Raw genomic sequence first — 20,263 nt, 5'->3', positions numbered from 1 at the left:
GTGCTCAGCCCCCACCTCCCGAAGGTCGGTGACGCTGGGCCTGCAATTTCAGACCAGAGCAAGCAGTGCCACTGAGAGGGTGCCGCGCGAGGTAGGCCGGGGACGGGGCTTCCTGGGCCGCAGTGCCATCCCGGCGACCTTGGCGACGGGATGGGAAGGGGGTGTCCGCACAGCCACTTCCAGGCGCCCGCGACAGCAGTAAGGGAGTGTCTCAGGCGTTGATCCCGGCAGCCAGACCTCGCTCGCCTTTGCTCACTCATGGAGAGCCCTCAGCCGCCTCCCACTGCCGCTCCTGAATGCGCCTCACACATCCTGATTTGAAAGCACCCATAGGGCCGCCGCCTCCCACCTCCCGAAGAATCCACCGCGCTGGGCCCGCAGGGAGACAGGCTGGACGGCCCGGGCGCCTCCCCATTGGTTGGCCGGGCCGGGCTCGACTCCCTCGCGCGGCTGCCGGCCACAGGCTCACCTCCCTTCCCGCCGCCGCGCCCGGGGAGAGGAAGCGAGGTGGCCTTTACCCCCGCGCAGGCCGGCCAGGAATGTGGGGCCGCGCTTCCCACTCCACCCGCCCGAGGGCTGAGGACGGCGGAGGCGAGAAACGACGCGCAGAGTCTGGGCGCCGAGTGGTGGAGACGCGTCCCGGGCCGTCCGGATCGGGGCTGCACACGGGGCTGGGGCTAGGCCCGGGCCGCTGGTTCCCGCCCCTTCCCGGAGCCGTTCGTCCCTCGCAGACGACACGACGGGAGGGACCCACGCGCGGCCGCCGGTGCCCCTAGTCAGCCAAAAGCGAGCCCCACTGGCGGGCACCCCCACGAGGCCCGCGCCCGAGGTGCGCCGATCTCCGGGTGCGCCGAGGCCCCCGAGGGTGGGCGCGCGCGGTGCCCAGGCCCTTCCGGACCCCGCGCCCCGGGCGGCCTTCCTTGGGGGCGCCTTTTCCGCACCGCGAGCGGCCCGCGTTGATGCCCGGCCGGGCTGGGGGAGTCGCCAAGTTTGCGAGACGCGCGCAGCGCAACGGCGCGTCGGGCGCGGGGACGGCCCGTGACCTGGGCACCCGCGCGCCCCCGAGGAATCTGCGCGTGGGCAGCGCCCGGTGCGCGGCCCGGGAAGGGACCGGGTGCCCTCGTCGGGGTCGCCGCTCCCGTGGGGTGGTTTCCAGGCTGCTCCTCGCTCGCGGGGCAAGGGCGCAGCCGGGGCCAGGGGGATCCCCGCGCCGCGCCGCCCCAGCCCCCCGCCAGCCCAGGGGAGGGGGCTTCCCACAATGCCCAGCGAGCTCCAGCCCGCACTTCCGCTGTCCGGCCGCCCGCGGTGGGGAAAACGGACCCCCGGCGCGGCCCCCTGCGACCCCGCGGCGCGGCGCCCGGGGCCCAGCGAGGGGCGGGGCCGGCGGCCGGGCCGGCGTGGGCGGGGCCCGGGGCGGTGGCCGCGGCCAGGGCGCAGCGCGGGCCAATCAGCGGCGGCCGGGCGCGCGCCGGGGGGCGGGGTCAGGGTCCGCGGGCGGGGCGCGCGCGCGCGCGGGCGGCGGGGGCCGCGGGGTTGGAGCGGGCGCGGGGGCGCGCGCCGGCCTGACGGACCGACGGACGGACGGACGGACCGAACAGCCCCGGCGACCGCGCAGCTCGGACCCGCCCGAACGCAGCGCCCGCCCGGCGGCGGTGGCGATCACCGGCGCCGGCCCGGCGGCCCCGGCGCCCGCCCTCGCCCGCGCCCCATGGGGTCACAGGTAAGCGGCGCCGGCTCATTGTCCGCGCGGCCGGGCGGGCGCATCGCGGCGGGGGCCGGGCCGGGAGCCGGGAGCCGGGAGCCGGGGCTGCTGCGAGCCCGGGCGCGCCCCCGCCGCCGGCCGCCCCGCCACGCCCCGCCCCGCGGGGGCGCCCTCCCGGGGGCCATCGGAGCTCCCGGCTGCGGCGCGGGCTCCGGGGGCGGCGGCGGAGACCCCGGCCCGGTCCCCACGGGTGCCCCCCAGGCCGGCGGCGCGGGGCGGGGCGCGCGGGGGCGGCGCGGGTTCCCCGCGGGGCTGCGCGCGGAGGCGGCTGGGCTGCCCCGGCCCCTCGGCCCCCGGCACCTCCTGCCGCCGCCGCTCTCCCTCCCCGGCACCTCCGAGAGGGGAATTTTCCAGCTGGTAATTTCTGCTGCGTCAACGCCTGGCCCCGAGGCAGCCCGGGGGCGTCCTGGCGCCCCCCGCCCGCGCCCCCCGCCGGCACAGCCCAGCCGCACCCGGAGCCGCCCGCGCCGAGTTTGCCAAGAGTCGGAACTGCGGGAGGTGGGCGCGGGCGGGTCCCGGCGCCCTGGGGCCGGGGGGTCATTGTCTCCCCGGACGCCGGGCGCCGGGCGCCGGCCTGGTCTCCATCTTAATCACCGGCCGAACCGGGGCGCAGGGGCCTCGGGGCGGGGCGGCGAGGGGCGCGGAGGGCTCGGGGCGCGCGGGGCGGACGGGGCGCGCGGAGGAAGCGGGGTCCGCTGCGAGCCGCGTCTTTGTTTCTCTGTAAATAGACATGTCAGTTTCGCGGGGGAGCGCGAGCCGGTGTCTGACAACTCAATCCCGAAGGCAAACGGGGAATTCTCTGCGCCAGAGGGAGGGCTCCGGCTAGTTGGGGTTCCCCTGGCCCCGCTGACAGATTCACTGTTTATAGGTTTAACGAAGCACACACAATAGGGCTGGACCGAGGAGCCAGGGTACAGCCAGATGGGGCGAAGAACGGATATTTTCTGACAGCGAAGAAATATAAACAAAAGAAAGTTTGACTGAGATTCGCAGCGAATTTTCTCTCGCTTTCTGGGCTGCAATCTCAACGATGCATTTGGAGTGGATTACGGTGGCAAGATTGTGATCAGCATTGTTTAAAGAAATGCTAATTAGAAACGTGTTTAGCGCACGGCCTGGGCGCAGACACCTGTGTGCCGAGAACTCACGGGCATTTTAATTGTATCGATTGTAGAATCTTTCATATTGGCTCTATTATCAGAGCTAACTTCCCGTTTGGGTAACAGACTGGATACATCTCAGCTGCTGGCACTCACGCTGCCTCTGCAAGGCACTATTTCACTCTACAAGAGTGGAAAATAGTTTGTTCATCAAAAGGAAATGTATAGAAGGGGTTTTTCACATGAATAATGAAGCAAGCGACAGTATTTGTCAGAGTAGAACCTTTCTGCTCGGTGTGTTTTACGTGTTTCCAACTGACACCTTTGGGCACCTCAGCCTGGTTACTACTGCAGAAAGGACTGAGGAGTGAGGGGAGTACTTGGGCACAAGTTACTGCAAATTTAGGTGGGAGCTTACACACTGTGCCCCCTAAAAAGCTAGACATCTTCTCCGTAACTGAAGGAAGAGGGCTCGGGAGTTACTGTCGGATTTCTCCTTGGGGGGTGGAATGCACTCACTTTGCGGTGTTTAGAAATCCAAAATTCCGCCTTGTCTTCAGGCCAGCCTGGGGACAAGCATTTAATTAAGCCTCTGACAACATTATCCTGAACGTGGGAGTTTTCTTTTGCTTAGATGAGGTGATTTCTGTTCGGGTTTAGCTGTTTTGTGTGAGGATGAGTCGTTCTGTGCTCAGACCTGAGTTCCACTCCTGTTTCGGATGTTAGGGTTGGGTGGACTGTTACCTAAGGGCCCCCAGGTCAGTTCCACCAGGGCCAGGCTGACCCAGTGCCCTGCGCCCTCCGTCCCTCCCCAGCCCCTGGTGGCCACAGAGGTCAGGAGGTAAACGCTGTGAACGGTGAAACTGCTCCAGGGATTTAGAGGAAATGCCGTGGAGGGTACACAGTTATTGTCAGACGATGTATTATTTACAAACACTGAATTAAATTTTAGCAGAGTGAACTTTCCAACACTGCCCTGACGTGGGGTTTTTAAATTAAGGGAAATTGGGCCACTCTGTCCCTGTGGCCTGTGTTTCTGGGACAGCGGTGCAGCTCCAGTGCTCTGTTCTCCATCAGAGGTCTTAGCCCGGCCTCTCAGAGCCCAGGAGACCCACTTCGTGCACAGTGCCTAGACGGCGCCACAGCCCGAGAACTGGAGCTGGTTCCTCCCATTGCGGTGACTGGTGCCCAGGCACCCGCTCCACTGCTGAGTAAAAGTGAGAGGAAAGGTCTAGAAGTCCTTGCCCCTTCCCATCCCCACACCCAGTGTCACGGCGTCTGCCATGGGAAGTTCCCTGTCCTGGGGACTTCATGTTCTTGCCCAAGTACCGTTCTTGTAAAAATTCAGGCTGCTGCTTCTCCCTGGACTTTGCATGTTTTACCTGGAAGTCTCATGAGTGACCTTGAGTGATGGTTGATACTTGCCTCTACTGGTTTTTCTAGCAGATTAAAAAAAAAAAAAACCCTTTGAATCTGTCCCCTCCCCTGGGGGAAGAATTCATCTTGTTGCTGCTAAGTTTGCTTGAATGGCCTGACTCCTAAGAATAAATGTTTGATTCAAAATCTCTATTAAGGCCACAGACTTATTCAGGGCTTTGAGAGGCGGCCGCCTTATCCTGATTTTGGTCCTCCTGCCGTCCGCCGCGGCTCTGGCGTAGCTGTGAACTTGTGCAGAGTGCTGGGTCCTGATTGTGGTCCTCCTGCCGTCTGCCGCGGCTCGGGCGTAGCTGTGAACTTGTGCAGAGTGCTGGGGTCTTAGGCTGTGGGGTCCATGGGAGGGATTTTCCTGCTTTTCTGTTATCACTTAGACACTTTGAGTGCCTCACATATACAGACCCAGGCTTGGTGTTCTGGTTTGCTGGTGACGACAAAGGGCCCCAATGGTGGTGTTTATAGATGGAAAAGAAAAAGGATGTTTTTTAACAACCTAAAAGTGGTTCTGAGGCTGGGCGTGGTGGCTCACACCTGTAATCCCAGTGCTTTGGGAGGCTGAGGCGGGAGGGCCGCTTGAGGCCAGGAGTTTGAAGCTGCAATGAACTATGATTGTGCCACTGGACTCCAGCTTGGGCAACAGAGCGAGGCCTTGTCTCTAAAACAATAAAATTAAGTAATAAATAAACAAATAAAACATTGTCCTGTTAAAGCATAAAAACCAGTGAAATTTGACCTAAGTATGATTTATGCAAAGTTTTCTGTTGAATAGTTCTGTTGCATAGTTGAGTATCAGCAGTGCCGTTTTACTCTAATTTACAATTTAAAATTATTAAATGCTTCTAAACATCATTATCTGGATTAAAAATTTGCTACCATAGCTATTTTAGAATAGAAAGTTGAGAAACATTAGTGTATTTTTCAAAAGCATTTGCAGATCCTTTGTGTTTTGACAGATGTGCTTTTGCGTCTTACTGGAGAGACACTCAAGGTTTCCTAGTCATGACAGTTCTTTGGTGGTACTGAGGGCCTGCCATGGACCAGACTTTGGGCCAGGTTGGTGACGAAGTTCCCATGGAGGTGGGTTGGGGGCACACAGAAACCACTGATGTGACCCAGTGTGGTGGCAGAGGCTGGTGAGAAACGGTCCAAGGCTGGGAGGAGGGTGCCTGGACTTCTGTGTAGACTGCTGTAAGGAGTGGCACTGGAGCCCAAAGGTGACTCGAGGGAAGGGGGTCCACTTGGAAATCCACCCGCACGGTTCCAGACCTGGCAGTCGTCCAGTCCTGGTGGAGCGAGTAATATTCCAACCCCTGCTTCTCGGAGAGTGGATTGCTGGCCAGAGGGCAGGGCCACCGTACGTAGGAGGCAGCTTTTGGGAGCTGGTCAGCTGTGGGGGTAGGCATGAGGAGCGGTTGAGTTTCACATTGTACCTTCTGAAGACTTGGTTCAGCACACATAATGCCTTCCCAAGGACACTTGCTGTCTTTTTGGAAAAGTCATCCGTGAAGCATTTCTTTTTTTGAGAGGGAGTCTCGCTCTGTCGCCCAGGCTGGAGTGCAGCGGCGTGATCTCGGCTCACTGCAAGCTCCGCCTCCCGGGTTCACCCCATTCTCCTGCCTCAGCCTCCCGAGTAGCTGGGACTACAGGCGTCTGCCAACATGCCCGGCTAATTTTTTGTATTTTTTTTTTTTTTTTAGTAGAGATGGGGTTTCACCGTGTTAGCCAGGATGGTCTTGATCTCCTGACCTCATGATTCACCCGCCTCGGCCTCCCAAAGTGCTGGGATTACAGGCATGAGCGACCGCGCCCAGCCGAAGCATTTCTTGTCTGGCCCTGTCGTTGTCGGCCCAGGTGTCACCCCCGGGCTCCTCTTGGTTTCTCTTTGAGCATCTCTGACTTACTAGCGCCTCAGTCCTTCTCAGTTTCCCCCAAAATGGAAAAGAGCCACATATGTGTGTGAACAATCAGTTTCTAAAAATGTCTTCATTTATCTGAAAGTCGGGCAGCATTGCTGCTTGCATGGGACACACAGATACTTTTTTGTTTGTAAGACATTTTTGTTTACAAAAATTCATCACATCATCTCTTCCTTCCAACCACTCTGAAGAAAACGAAGCCTCTTGCACAGAAGGCCTTCCCATTCGCTGGCATATCGCTGCACACGAGACCTGCGCAGGTGGTCCTCTGTGCCCGTTTGCTGGCATATCGCTGCACACGAGGCCTGTGTCAGTGCTCCTTTGTGCCCGTTTGCTGGCATATTGCTGCACACGAGGCCTGCGTCGGTGCTTCTCTGTGGAGATGTGGAGAGGGGCACCGCTGTGCCTTGGGCTACATGCAGAGGGCTTAGGAACTCCTGGTGTTGACAGCTGCCTTTGTGAGAAGTGGACACACCTGGACCGTGTGGCCCATGTTACTCTGGGCAAGTCTTCTTGTTAGTGTGGATCACCTGCCGGATGGACAGAGGCTTTGCTTATCCGCTGGGGCATGGGGAACAAAACTATGGCTCTTAACTGGGCAGAAGAATGAGAAGTCGGCCCAAGCTAAGCATTACCTGTCACAGTGTTGATTCGCCGCTTTCCCAACTGACTTCCCTGAAAGAATCCCACAAAAAGTCAGAGATTAGAAGCTTCTGAGTTACGAAGAAACTCGAAGGCCTGGTTGTTGCTTTCTGGGCTGTGGAGGGGCACATCCAGACACACAGGCTTTCTAGAAACACACTCAATAATCCACTCATTGGCCATAGCCAGCCGCTTTGCAGAGGCTGAGAAGAGGAGCAAGGCCGTTCTGGTTGGAGGAACAGCAGTGCAGGGATAGAACCAGAAAACGGAGTTGTTGACACAAAGTGCCCAGGGCTGTTTGTGCAGTGTGGGGACAGCTGGCCCTGGGAAGGGGGAGGGAGGGCTTGATGGTAGTGAGATGGTAGGCTGGAAGGAGGGCTTCTTTTTTTTGAGACAGAGTCTTGTTCTGTCCCCCAGGCTGGAGTGCAGTGACGAGGTCTCGGCTCATTACAACCTCCGCCTCCCGGGTTCAAGCGAATCTCCTGCCTCGGCCTCCCTAGAAGTTGGGATTATGGGCATCCGCCACCACACCCGGCTAATTTTTGTATTTTTAGTAGAGTCGGGGTTTCATCATGTTGGCCAGGCTGGTCTTGAACTCCTGATCTCAAGTGATCCGCCTGCCTCGGCCTCCCAAAGTGCTGGGATTACAGGCATGAGCTACCGCACCCAGCCAGGAAGGGTTTGATGATGGTGAGATGGGGGTGCAGTGATGGGAAGATGGGGGAGGGAGGGTCTGATGACGGTGAGATGGGGGTGCAGTGATGGAAGATGGGGGCGGGAGGGTCTGATGACGGTGAGATGGGGGTGCAGTGATGGGAAGATGGGGGAGGGAGGGTCTGATGACGGTGAGATGGGGGTGCAGTGATGGGAAGATGGGGGAGGGAGGGTCTGATGACGGTGAGATGGGGGTGCAGTGATGGGAAGATAGGGGAGGGAGGGTCTGATGAAGGTGAGATGGGGGTGCAGTGATGGGAAGATGGGGGTGGGAGGGTCTGATGACGGTGAGATGGGGGTGCAGTGATGGGAAGATGGGGGAGGGAGGGTCTGATGACGGTGAGATGGGGGTGCAGTGATGGAAGATGGGGGAGGGAGGGTCTGATGACGGTGAGATGGGGGTGCAGTGATGGAAGATGGGGGAGGGAGGGTCTGATGACGGTGAGATGGGGGTGCAGTGAGGGGAAGATGGGGGAGGGAGGGTCTGATGACGGTGAGATGGGGGTGCAGTGATGGGAGGATGGGGGTGGGAGGGTCTGATGACGGTGAGATGGGGGTGCAGTGATGGGAGGATGGGGGAGGGAGGGTCTGATGACGGTGAGATGGGGGTGCAGTGATGGGAAGATGGGGGAGGGAGGGTCTGATGACGGTGAGATGGGGGTGCAGTGATGGAAACATCACTTCTCGGAGCACCCAGAAGAATGGGGATGGGGGGAGACGGTAAGTGTTTCTTGGCCACATGAAATTTTGGGTGGGATTAGAACCGCTGAGTTGTCCTGCAGACCCTGAGCTTTCAGGAAAAAGGGCGTGGTTCAGGGCTTATGTGGCAACCGCCAAGTGAGTTTTTCTGATATTTGCTAAATTAGCTTTCAAGACAACATGGTCTGTAGTCTTTCTTGTCTCGGTGTGGCCCTATTCGAATAAAATGGGTGTTCTCTTTCCATGCCATTTAAATTATTGAATCTGGTGAATGGCAGTATCCTTTTATTTGGCAAGTTCAAAGCCAGCTTAGGTATTTTCAAAAGAAGTAGAGATTATTCAGCTCCTTTAGGGGTGGAGAACAAACTGGCTGAAGAAGGCATTATTTGTCCAGGTCCAGCCCCGTTTCTTCCTCCTCTGATGTCAGTGTGGAATCTGCAGACCCACAATACTCGGGATTTCCCATGCTTCAGGGAGACCGGCTCAGTCAGTTGCAGGTCAGAGGCGCTCAACCTCTAAGGTGGCCCTGATGCTTAGGTGGGATGTGTCTGCTTGTTACCCATTCGAGGAAACAGAGGACTTTGGCCAGCGATCCTGCCCTGAGCCTCTGGTCTCTAAAGAAGCCTTGATTCACCCACAGCTTCCTCTCTGCACTCAAAATCTCCACTTCTCAAGTGTAATCTGGTCGTTTACGTTAGTCCCGTGGGGAGCCCATTCCACGGTTTACATCTCCTTTTACAAACAGAAAACGGAGCAGTCCCAAAGAACACACACACACACGCACACACACACACGCACACGCACACACACGCACACGCACGCGCACACACACGCACACACGCGCGCACACACACACGCGCGCGCACACACACACGGTTCCTAGAGGACAAAGGTCAGGACAGGAATCAGGACAGAGGAAAAAGAATTGGAAGACACCACAATGAGAAAACTTGCTCTGGGAAGTGTGTGGTCAGGGATGCAGTGTGACAGTGGATATTGTCCTTTTTTCTGGTCTGAATTATTTAATTTTTTTTTTGAGAAGGGGGCCTCGCTCTGTTGCCCAGGCTGGAGTACAGTGGCACAGTCATGGCTCACTGCGGCCTCAACCTGGGCTTAGGCGATCCTGCCACCTCTGCCTCCTGAGTACCTGGGACTACAAGCACGCACCACCACACCCAGCCAATTTTTTAATTTTATTTTTGTTTTATTTTTATTTTATTTTATTTATTTATTATTATTTTTTTTTGAGACAGGGTCTCACTCTGTCGCTCAGGCTGGAATGCAGTGGCGTGATCTCAGCTCACTGCAACCTCTGCTTCCTGGGCTCAAGTGATTCTTGTGCCTCAGTCTCCCGAGTAGGATTATAGGCGTGTGCCACCACACCCTGCTGATTTTTGTATTTTTTTTTAGTAGAGACCAGGTTTTGCTATGTTGCCCATGCTGGTCTTGAACTCCTGAACGCGAGTGCACCCCCATCTGCCCACCTTGAACCCCCAAAGTACCGGATGACAGTGAGCCACTGTGCCTGGCCTTTTGTTCCCATTTTTATTTTTATTTTATTTATTTATTTTTTGAGATGGAGTCTCACTCTGTCTCTCAGGCTGGAGTGCAGTGGTGCAGTCTTGGCTCACTGCAACCTCCACCTCTCGGTTTCAAGCGATTCTGCTGCCTCAGACTCCTGAGTAACTGGGATCACAGGTGCGCGCCACCATGCCCAGCTAATTTTTTTTTTTTAAGTTTTAGTAGAGACTGGGTTTGTCCATGTTGCTTGCACTGGTCTTGAATAGTAGAGATGGGTTTGTCCATGTTGCCCAAGCTGGTCTCGAACTCCTGAGCTTAAGTGATCCACCCGCCTCAGCTTTCCAAAGTGCTGGGATGACAGGTGTGTGCCACCGCTCCCGACTTTTGGTTTCCATTTTTAAAACATGTTTTGTACAGACAGGGTCTGGCTGTGTTGCCCAGGCTGGTCTCAAATTCCTGGGCTCAAGCATTCATCCTGCCTCAGCCTCCCAAAGTGCTGGGACGACAGGTGTGAGCCATAGTGCCTGGCCTGTGGTCTGGAATTCCGAGACTCATCGTAGGCTCCACTCTCTCATGTTTTCGTGCTTGCCGGGTTGGCCGTGTCCCGTGCTCGCTGTGTGGTCGGTGCTGTTCCCGTTTCTCCTAACAGCAGCCGTTCACTGATGGTGCATCTTCCTGTGGACATGTCTTTAAACCCAAGCGTGGGAGAGTGAGGAAGCTGTCAGTCTGGTGTAGGACTGAGCCCAGCCTTGGCCAATCATGGAACCCATTGTACTGAAATGGAATAGGCCTCCTGTGCTCCTCTGTTGGGGCCTAGAGCCCCTCAGTCCCAGGGCTGGGTTTTGCATGCATGTCAGCTCTAGGGAGAGCACCCCAGGCTTTTCTCATTGGGGGCCCGTGTCACATACAAAAGTGCCCGTCTCCCCCATGGGTGTGCTGGTGGGTGAATTCAGGGCGCTTGAACTCAGGAAGGCTGGACGTGTGTCCCGTCGTTTATTCTTGTTCTCCAAGGCACCTCCGGTTTCCGAGGCTGTGAGTGCAGCTTTGCTGGCTGGTGCTGCAAGTGTGTTTAGGATTTTCTGCCTGTTTCGGGAGTGTATCGGTTCTGCTTGATCAGGGCTGTGTTCATGTTTCTAAAATGTTAATGGTAAGAGCTCACTATTGAGTAAAAGCACAGATGGTAATTTTTCCTGCAGAAAGCTTCTTAGATAGAGGAAGTTAAAGGTGTAAGTTCTCGCAGTGTGCTGAGTGACTGGCTGGGTTTTCCTGGTGAGTAAGTGCTTGGGGCGGGCTGCGGGACAGCCTTGTGCTCTGAGAATTGTTAGTGATATCACAAAGGTTTTTATTTCTGAAGGGAAACTAAGGGAGTCAGGATATTTAAAACCGCCTCGGTGCTTCCTAAACAGTGGCTGTTGTTTTTGTCCAAAGTGAATGAAACATTTCAGGTTAATGTCACTCTGTACTTTAAGTATTTCTGTTTAGCATCACATTATTAAAAGTGAGCCTGGACCAGACATGGTGGCTCACACCTGTAATCCCAGCACTTTGGGAGGTCGAGGTGGGCAGATCACCTGAAGTCAGGAGTTTGAGACTAGCCTGGCCGACATGGTGAAACCTCATTTATACTAAAAATATACACACACAAAAAATTAGCTGTGCATGGTGGCACACACCTGTAATCCCAGCTACTTGGGAGGCTGAGGCAGGAGAATCACTTGAACCCGGGAGGTGGAGGTTCCAGTGAGCTGAGAGCGTGGCGTTGCACTCCAGCCTGGGCAACAAGAGGGAAACTCCGTCTCAGGAAAAAAAAAAAAAAAAAAAGCGTGCCTGCTTGTAGTCCCAGCTGCTCAGGAGGCTGAGGCAGGAGGATCGTTTGAGCCCAGGAGTTTAAGGCCACCCTGGGCAACACAGCAAGACCCTCTCTAAAATAAAAAATAATAATAGTAATAATAATGGCCAGGCACAGTGGCTCAGGCCTGTAATCCCAGCACTTTGGAGGCTGAGGTGGGTGGATCCTGAGGTTAGGAGTTTGGCCTGGCCAACATAGTGAAGCCCTGTCTCTATTTAAAAAAAAAAAAAAAAAGGCCAGGCGCAGTGGCTCACACCTGTAATACTTTGGGAGGCTGAGGCGGGCGGATCATGAGGTCAAGAGATTGAGACCATCCTGGCCAACATGGTGAAACCCCGTCTCTACTAAAAGTACAAAAATTAGCTGGGCGTGATGGCGCATGCCTGTACTCCCAGCTACTCGGGAGGCTGAGGCAGGAGAATCTCTTGAACCTGGGAGGCGGATGTTGTGGTGAGCTGAGATCACACCATTGCACTCTAGCCTGGGCAACAAGAGCGAAACTCCATCTAAAAAAAAAAAAAATTAGCCATGCATGGGGGCAGACACCTGCAGTCCCAGCTATTCGGGAGGCTGAGGCAGGAGAATCGCTTGAACCTGGGAAGCAGAGATTGCAGTGAGTTTAGCCATGAATGGGGGCAGACACCTGTAGTCCCAGCTCATCGGGAGGCTGAAGCAGGAGAATCGCTTGAACCTGGGAAGCAGAGATTGCAGTGAGTTTAGCCGTGCATGGGGGCAGACAGCTGTAGTCCCAGCTCATCGGGAGGCTGAAGCAGGAGAATCGCTTGAACCTGGGAAGCAGAGAGTGCAGTGAGCTGAGATCGTGCCATGGCACTCCAGCCTGGGCAACAGTGTGAGGTTCCATCTAAAAAATAATAAATAGGCTGGGCGCGGTGGCTCACGCCTGTAATCCCAGCACTTTGGAAGGCCCAGGTGGGCGGATCACCTGAGGTCGGGAGTTCGAGATCAGCCTGACCAACATGCAGAAACCCCGTCTCTACCAAAAATACAAAATTAGCCAGGCATGGTGGCGCATGCCTGTAGTCCAGCTACTTGGGAGGCTGAGGCAGGAGAATTGCTTGAACTGGGGAGGTGGAGGTTGTATGAGCCGAGATTGCACCACTGCACTCCAGCTTGGGCAACAAGAGCAAAACTGTCTCAAAAAAAAAATATATAATATACTTCTTAAAAAGCGTGCCTGTTTACATTGGCCGGGCGCGGTGTCTCACGCCTCTAATCCCAGCACTTTGGGAGGCTGAGGCAGGCAGATCACCAGGTCAGGAGATCGAGACCATCCTGGCTAATACAGTGAAACTCCATCTCTACTAAAAATACAAAAAAACAAAATTAGCTGGGTGTGGTGGCGGGCGCCTGTAGTCCCAGCTACTCAGGAGGCTGAGGTGGGAGGCAGAGCTTGCAGTGAGCCGAGATTGTGCCACTGCACTCCAGCCTGGGCAACAGAGCGAGACTTCATCTCAAACAAAAAAAAAGTGTGCCTGTTGACTGTTTTTATGACTTTTGCTTTCTTTTCTTGGTTATACGTTGCTAACTTCATACACTGGGAGTTTGCATGTTTTTGCCTGAGGAAATGGTTATGTTTCGCTGCCTACGGTAATATATGGAAATACATCTATAGTATTTCGTTGCTTTTATTTTAGTTTGTATGTAGACTTGTTCTGTACTTCAGAGTGTTTTGAAAAACGTTTCGGAAATCATTAGCAGACACCCTCTGCTGGACGGTGAAATGCGTGTCCCATGACTGACAAAGCGGCTGTCAGTGCTCCGAGCGTCCCAGTTGCTTTTCTTACTTGTTGGCGGAGTGAGGCAGGGAGTTACGAGGTGGCACTCACTCTGATATCCCATCTAGTTAAAGCCATTTTCATGGCTGCTCACTGGATTTCACTAGACGTTGCAGTAACATTCAGGGAGGCCGAGAAGTGGTCTTTTTAATCTGTTTGCCTCTGGTCTGGCCCCTGGGGCACTATTGCTGTTTTTGCTTTCTTCAGTGTGGAAATTGCCAGAGACCTTGGGAGAAGGGAGGGTAGGAGGTCCCATCGTCTGTGGGACCCTGTGTCTGTGTAAAGCCATGTCGAGTGCCCATGGCAGAGCCCTCACAGGAAGCAGAGTTGTGATCACAGACGCCTCCGGGTGAGCCTGAGATGCAGGGTCAGGAAGGGTCGGAGTGAGACACACCTGCACCCTGGCGAGGGCTGGCTCGTCTTCTTCGGGATGCGCTCCTGGAGGGAGCAAAGCCGGCAGACAGCATCCATTAGTGTCCCGGGTGCTCTCTCTGTTCGCCTAATATCATTGATAACAACCTCATTTTGTACTTCACCTGATTTTTGCCTTGTCTTAAGAAGGAAGTGCATCAAGGAAGTCATGAGTTGGTGCCTCAGTGATGCTCTGCTCTTCCCTTCTATTCTCTTCTCTTTTCTCAGAGATAGTCTCGCTCTGTCACCCAGGTTGGAGTGCAGTGGCGCAATCTCGGCTCACTGCAACCTCCATTTCCTGGGTTCAAGCGATTCTCCTGCCTCAGCCTCCTGAGTAGGTGGGATTACAGGCGCACACCACCACGCCTGGCTAATTTTTGTATTCCGTAGTAGAGACGGGGTTTCACCCTGTTGGTCAGGCTGGTCTTGAACTCCTGACCTCGTGATCCACCCGCCTTGGCCTCCCAAAGCTTGAGCCACTGCGCCTGACCTTCTTTTTTTTTTTTTTTTTTTTGAGCTGGAGTTTCGTTCTTTCACCCAGGCTGGAGTGCAGTGGCGCGATCTCGGCTCACTGCAACCTCTGCCTTCCAGTTTCAAGCGATTCTCCTGCCTCAGCCTCCCCAGTAGTTGGGATTACAGGTGTCTGCCACCATGCCCGGCTAATTTTTGCATTTTTTTTTTTAATAGAGATGGGGTTTCACCATGTTGGCCAGGCTGGTCTCAAACTCCTGACCTTGTGATCTGCCTGCCTTGGCCTCCTAAAGTGCTGGGATGACGGGCATGAGCCACCGCGACCGGCCAGTGATGCTTTTCTTGACACACTGACGTGAACACATAACTATCAGGAGAGATGGAGAGTGCCCAGGTGTTGGCTGGAGCTGTGGCCACTGTTGCTGTAGAACACGCCCTGGGGGTCTGCACTGGCCTGGCCCACCCTCCCTCTGCAGAGCTGACTGTGGGGCGGCACTGCGCTGCTCTCCTCTTCACGAAGACCCAGGGTTGGCCCTCCTCATGCAGCCCAGCTGGAGGGGACCGTGACTTGGATGCAGGGGCTGCGCCGAGGGCTTCTGGGCTTTGCATCTGGTTTCCGGGTGGCTTTGCCACGTGCTTTCCAGCAGGACCGTGGTCAAGGCATGCCTCACCTGGCAGGGGCAGCGTGGATGGTGCCAGTGGCTCTCACCCCAGCGCCCTTGTCCAGCTCTACAAAGGGCCCCTTGCAGTGCACCTCAAAACTACAGACTCAAAAGGCAGGGGCCCTGGCAGATGGGACCATGTGAATCCTGGGCGAAGACTCCCAGTGCCATCACTCAGAGCGTGGTGCTGTGCAGTCTCTGTAGGTGAGCTTGCTGTTTGGGCAAGTTCCTGGGGCTGCGTTACATGGGCCCATGGCCTGAGTGGCTGAAACCGGTAGAGCCTTATTCTGTCACAGGGCTGGAGGCTGACACCCAGCATCGGGGTGGACGGGGCCACTTTTCTCCCAAGGCTCCAGGGGAGGGTCCTCCTGCCTCTTCAGCTGCAGGCGTTGACCACAGTCCCTGGTGCCTGTCGGCTTGTAGACGCCTCGCTCCAGCCTCTGCCTCTGTCTTCACACTGTCTCCCCTGCGGGTGTCCAGGTTTCCTCTTCTTTCTTCTTCTTCCTTTTTTTTTTTTTGAGACAGAGTCTCACTCTGCCGCCCAGGCTGGAGTGTAGTGGCACCATCTCAGCTCACTGCAGCCTCCAACTCCCAGGTTTAAGCGATTCTCCTGCCTCAGCCTTCCAAGTAGCTGGGATTACAGGCATGTGCCACCACGCTTGACTAATTTTTTGTATTTTTGGTAGGTACAGGGTTTCACCATGTTGCCCAGGCTGGTCTCAAACTCCTGACCTCAGGTGATCTGCCCACCTCGGCCTCCTGAAGAGCTGGGATTATAAGCCTGAGCCACTGCACCCAGCCTCTTTTTCTATTTTTTTTTTTCTTGAGACAGGATCTCACTCTGTGGGCCAGGCTGGAGTACAGTGGCACAAGCACAGCTCACTGTAGCCTCCTTCTCCCAGACTCAAGGATCCTTTTGCCTCAGCCTCCCAAGTAGCTGGGACTACAAGCATGCACCATCATACCTGGCTAATTTTTTTACTTTTTGTAGAGACAGGGTCTCCCTATGTGGCCCATGCTGGGCTCAAGCGATCCTCCTGCCTCTGCCTCCCCAAGAGCTGGGATTACAGGCGTGAGCCACCACATCTGACCCTTTCCTTTTCTTTTTTCTTTTTTTTTTTTTTTTTTTGAGACCGAGTTTCGCTCTTGTTGCCCAGGCTGGAGTGCAGTGGCGCAATGTTGGCTCAACGCAACCTCCGCCTCCTGGGTTCAAGCGATTCTCCTGCCTCAGCCTTCCTGAGTAGCTGGGATTACAGGCATGCACCACCATGCCCGGCTAGTTTTGTATTTTTAATAGAGACGGGGTTTCTCCATGTTGGTCAGGCTGGTCTCAAACTCCTGACCTCAGATGATCTGCCCGCCTCGGCCTTCCACAGTGCTGGGATTACGAGCGTGAGCCACCGCGCCAGGCCTGGCCTTTTCCTTTTCTTTTCAGGAAGCTGGTCCTATTGGGTGAGGGCCCGCCCTAATCCACTATGACCTCATCTTAACTTGATTATATTTGCAAAGACCCTATTTCCAAATAAGGTCACATTTGCAGGTTTAGGACTTCAGCAGACACATTTCAGCCCTTAACAGCATCAGAGCTTGGGTTTTCTTGATGCGTCTTCCACACGTATTTCTCTATGGAGGCTTCTCCACGCATCAGCAGCTGCCACCTCTCGTGGCCGCTGTATCCTTGACGGTGCTGTTATTTACAGCAGAGGTGGCAAGTAACCAGCGTCACCAAAATATTAACTAATGCATTCAGCCAGTGTGCATGCAGCCCTGGGCCTGTGGCAGGTCGGGTTCCTGGCCTGGATACACAGCAGCTCACGGAGTCCTTGCTTTGCTGGGTTATGCAGACAGGGGAGACGCTTTGAGTATCTTGGGTGATGTGAGCCTGCCAACCTGTGAGGAGAGACACGGGGTGGGTGGGGAGGGAGTCATGTTGGGGTGAGCAGAGATGGAGCCAAGAGGGGCAGCTGAGTGTTGCGGCTGCTTGTGCCTCTCCATCCGAAGCAGGACTCGGGCCCTCCTCTGGGCACCCCCTTTGCCTTGCTCCCTGCACCTGTGCCCACTGCATCTGCGCCCACTGCACCTGTGCCCACTGCACCTGTGCCTACCTGCACCCACTGCACCTGCACCCATTGCACCTGTGCCCACCTGTGCCCACTGCACCTGCACCCACTGCACCTGCGCCCACCTGCACCTGCACTCACTGCACCTGTGCCTACCTGCACTCACTGCACCTGTGCCCGCCTGTACCCACTGCACCTGCACCTACTGCACCTGTGCCCACCTGCACCCACTGCACCTGTGCTCACCTGCACCTGTGCCCACCTGCACCCACTGCACCTGCACCCACTGCACCTTTGCCCACTGCACCTGCACTCACTGCACCGGTGCCCACCTGCACCCACTGCACCTGCGCCCATTGCACTCACTGCACCTGCGCCCATTGCACTCACTGCACCTGCACTCGTGCCCACTGCACCTGCGCCCACTGCACCTGTGCCTTCAGCTCAGACTTGGGCTCTTGGCCTTTTGTGTCTTCTCAGTAGCTGGTGAGCTGTGGCCCCTTTTCAGAATAGCATGTTTTGTTTGTTTATTTTGAGACAGGGTCTTGCTCTGTCATCCAGGCTGGAGTGTAGTGGCGCGATCTCAGCTTACTGCAGCCTCGACATCCTGGGCTCAAGCGATCCTTCTGCCTCAACTTCCTGAGTAGCTGGGACCCCAGGCATGTGAGACCATGATCAGCTCACAATAGCATTTTTAGTGCATCCAGTAAGATCCCTGGAAAATTAAGGGTAGCAACTACTGAAATATCATTGCTAAAATTCAGGAAAGTTTGGTTTGTGAGGTAGTAACATGTGGAACTTTAATTTAGCACATAGCATTGTGAATGGTGCATCTGATATTCCTAATTCCGAAGTAGGGTGAGTGTCAAGAGCATTCTAAGTTGCCTGCCGTGGCCATGGTGCGATGTGGACATGGCTGTGTCTGCGGCTCGTCACCCACAGTCAGACTCCTGAGGCCCAGGCCTGCTGCACTCCTCTGGGAGGTCACCCCCAAATGAGGACCCTTGCCTGGGGGTGGGAGGAGGCAGGCTCCCCCTGCAGAGGCAGGTCTTGGGCCTCCTGTTGAGGGGTGGGGCTGCCTGTGGGTTTCCAGATGAGATTCTCTCTCACCTCATTTGCATCGCTGGATTGTATATTTTCCCAGTTTTGTAAAAGTTATATTATTATTTTAAAACCTAATTATATTTTCAAAAACTTATTTTGGAACTTTTTAAACATACACAAAATTAGAGAGAACGTCCACGTCACCTGGCTGCGGGAACCCCCAGTGCTCTGCTCTTGCCTTACTCATCTCTCCCACTCTCTCCCACTGTTTTTTCTTTTTCCTTTCTTTCTTTCTTTCTTTTTTTTTTTTTTTGAGATGGAGTCTTGCTCTGTTGCCCAGGCTGGAGTGCAGTGGCGTGATCTCAGCTCACTGCAAGCTCTGCCTCCTGGGTTCATGCCATTCTCCTGCCTCAGCCTCCCCAGTAGTTGGGACTACAGGCGCCCACTGCCATGCCCGGCTAATTTTTTTGTATTTTTAGTAGAGATGGGGTTTCACGATGTTAGCCAGGATGGTTTTGATCTCCTGACCTCGTGATCCACCCACCTCGGTCTCCCAAAGTGCTGGGATTACAGGCGTGAGCCACTGTGCCTGGCCCTTCCCACTGTTTTTTCCTCTCAAGTATTTTAAAGCAAATCTCAGTTTTACCCTCAAGGGCTTCGTTGTGTGTGGCTCACACACAGCTGGGCACTCTGCAACACTTCCTCAGCGTCGCGATGCTTGTGGGTGGTGATGTCCCTGAGTCGGGATGAGGGCCACGCGCTGCTTGTGGGTGGTGATGTCCCTGAGTCGGGATGAGGGCCACGCGCTGCTTGTGGGTGGTGATGTCCCTGAGTCGGGATGAGGGCCACGCGCTGCTTGTGGGTGGTGATGTCCCTGAAGTTGCATTTCTTCTCTCCGTTTCATGCTACTTATTTGTTGAAGGATCGGTTGTTGGTTCTGTGACATTTCCTACCTGAAGGTCTGGCTGGGTGCATCCTTGTGACCTTGAACTCCTGCCTAAGCCGTCAGTAGAACCAGGTAGAGGCGGGAGGGCTGGGACTCGCCCGCGCAGGGCAGTGGCAGGGGAGCAGTTACTCTGGTGTATAGCCACAGTGCTTACATTGGAATTTCCAACTTAATGTATTTTATTTATCTAGTTATTTATTTATTTATTTATTCTTTTTTTTTTTTTTGAGATGGAGTCTTGCTCTGTCTCCAGGCTGGAGTATAGTGGCACAGTCTCAGCTCACTACAACCTCCGCCTCCTGGGTTCAAGTGATTCTCCTGCCTCAGCCTCCCGAATAGCTGAGATTACAGGTGCGCTCCACCACGCCCGGCTAATTTTTGTATTTTTAGTAGAGACGAGGTTTCACCATCTTGGCCAGGCTGGTCTCGAACTCCTGACCTCAGATGATCCACCCGCCTCAGCCTCCCAAAGTGCTGGGATTACAGGTGTGAGCCACCATGCCTGGCTCCAACTTAATGTATTTTAAAACACGGGTTGTTTCATATTTTGATGCCTGTTTTTTTTTTTTTTTTTGAGACGGAGTCTCACTCTGTCACCAGGCTGGAGTATAGTGGCGCGATCTCGGCTCACTGCAACCTCTGCCTTCTGTGTTCAAGCAGTTCTCCTGCCTCAGCCTTCCAAGTAGCTGGGACTGCAGGCGCGCGCCATCACACCCAGCTAATATTTTTTTCTATTTTTAGTAAAGACGGGGTTTCACCACGTTGGTCGGGATGCTCTCAATCTCTTGACCTCATGATCCACCTGCCTTGGCCTCTCAAAGTATTGGGATTATAGGCGTTAGCCACCACGCCCAGCTGTGGTTTTTTTTTGTTGTTTGTTTTGTTTTTTGTTTTGAGATGGAGTCTGGCTCTGTCACCAGGCTGGAGTGCAGTGGCGTGGTCTTGGCTCATGGCAACCCCCACCTCCCGGGTTCAAGTGACTCTCCCGCCTCAGCCTCCCGAGTAGTTGGGATTACAGGTGCCTGCCACCACACCCAACCAATTTTTTTAATTTCTTTTACGAGGGACGGGGTTTCCACATGTTGGCCAGGCTGGTCTTGAACTCCTGACCTTGTGATTCGCCTGCCTCCACCTCCCAAAGCACTGGGATTATAGGTGCGCACCACATCGCCTGGCTAATTTTTTGTATTTTAGTAGAGACGGGGTTTTACCATGTTGGCCAGGCTGGTCTCGAAC

The 20,263-nt window shown here is 55.1% G+C and overlaps 1 protein-coding gene across 2 annotated transcripts in view; it reads left to right on the top strand.

The window, feature by feature from the left end:
- The first annotated feature begins 1,552 nt into the window (after window positions 1-1,552).
- Window positions 1,553-20,263, top strand: part of ZBTB46 (zinc finger and BTB domain containing 46) — a 90,699-nt gene continuing 71,988 nt past the window's right edge. The window contains exon 1 of one of the 2 annotated variants that reach the window (XM_054542371.2): window positions 1,553-1,720. The gene's annotated coding sequence lies outside the window, so the exon portion shown is untranslated. Of the gene's footprint in view, window positions 1,721-2,100; window positions 2,120-20,263 lie in introns of those variants that run through there. The other variant, XM_054542372.2, reaches the window with a different exon arrangement.

This window comes from Pongo abelii, chromosome 21, assembly GCF_028885655.2.
Source record: "Pongo abelii isolate AG06213 chromosome 21, NHGRI_mPonAbe1-v2.0_pri, whole genome shotgun sequence".
NCBI classification, from domain to species: domain Eukaryota; kingdom Metazoa; phylum Chordata; class Mammalia; order Primates; family Hominidae; genus Pongo; species Pongo abelii.
Note: the sequence above shows the minus strand (reverse complement) of the source record. Positions and strands in the feature narration are given on the sequence as shown.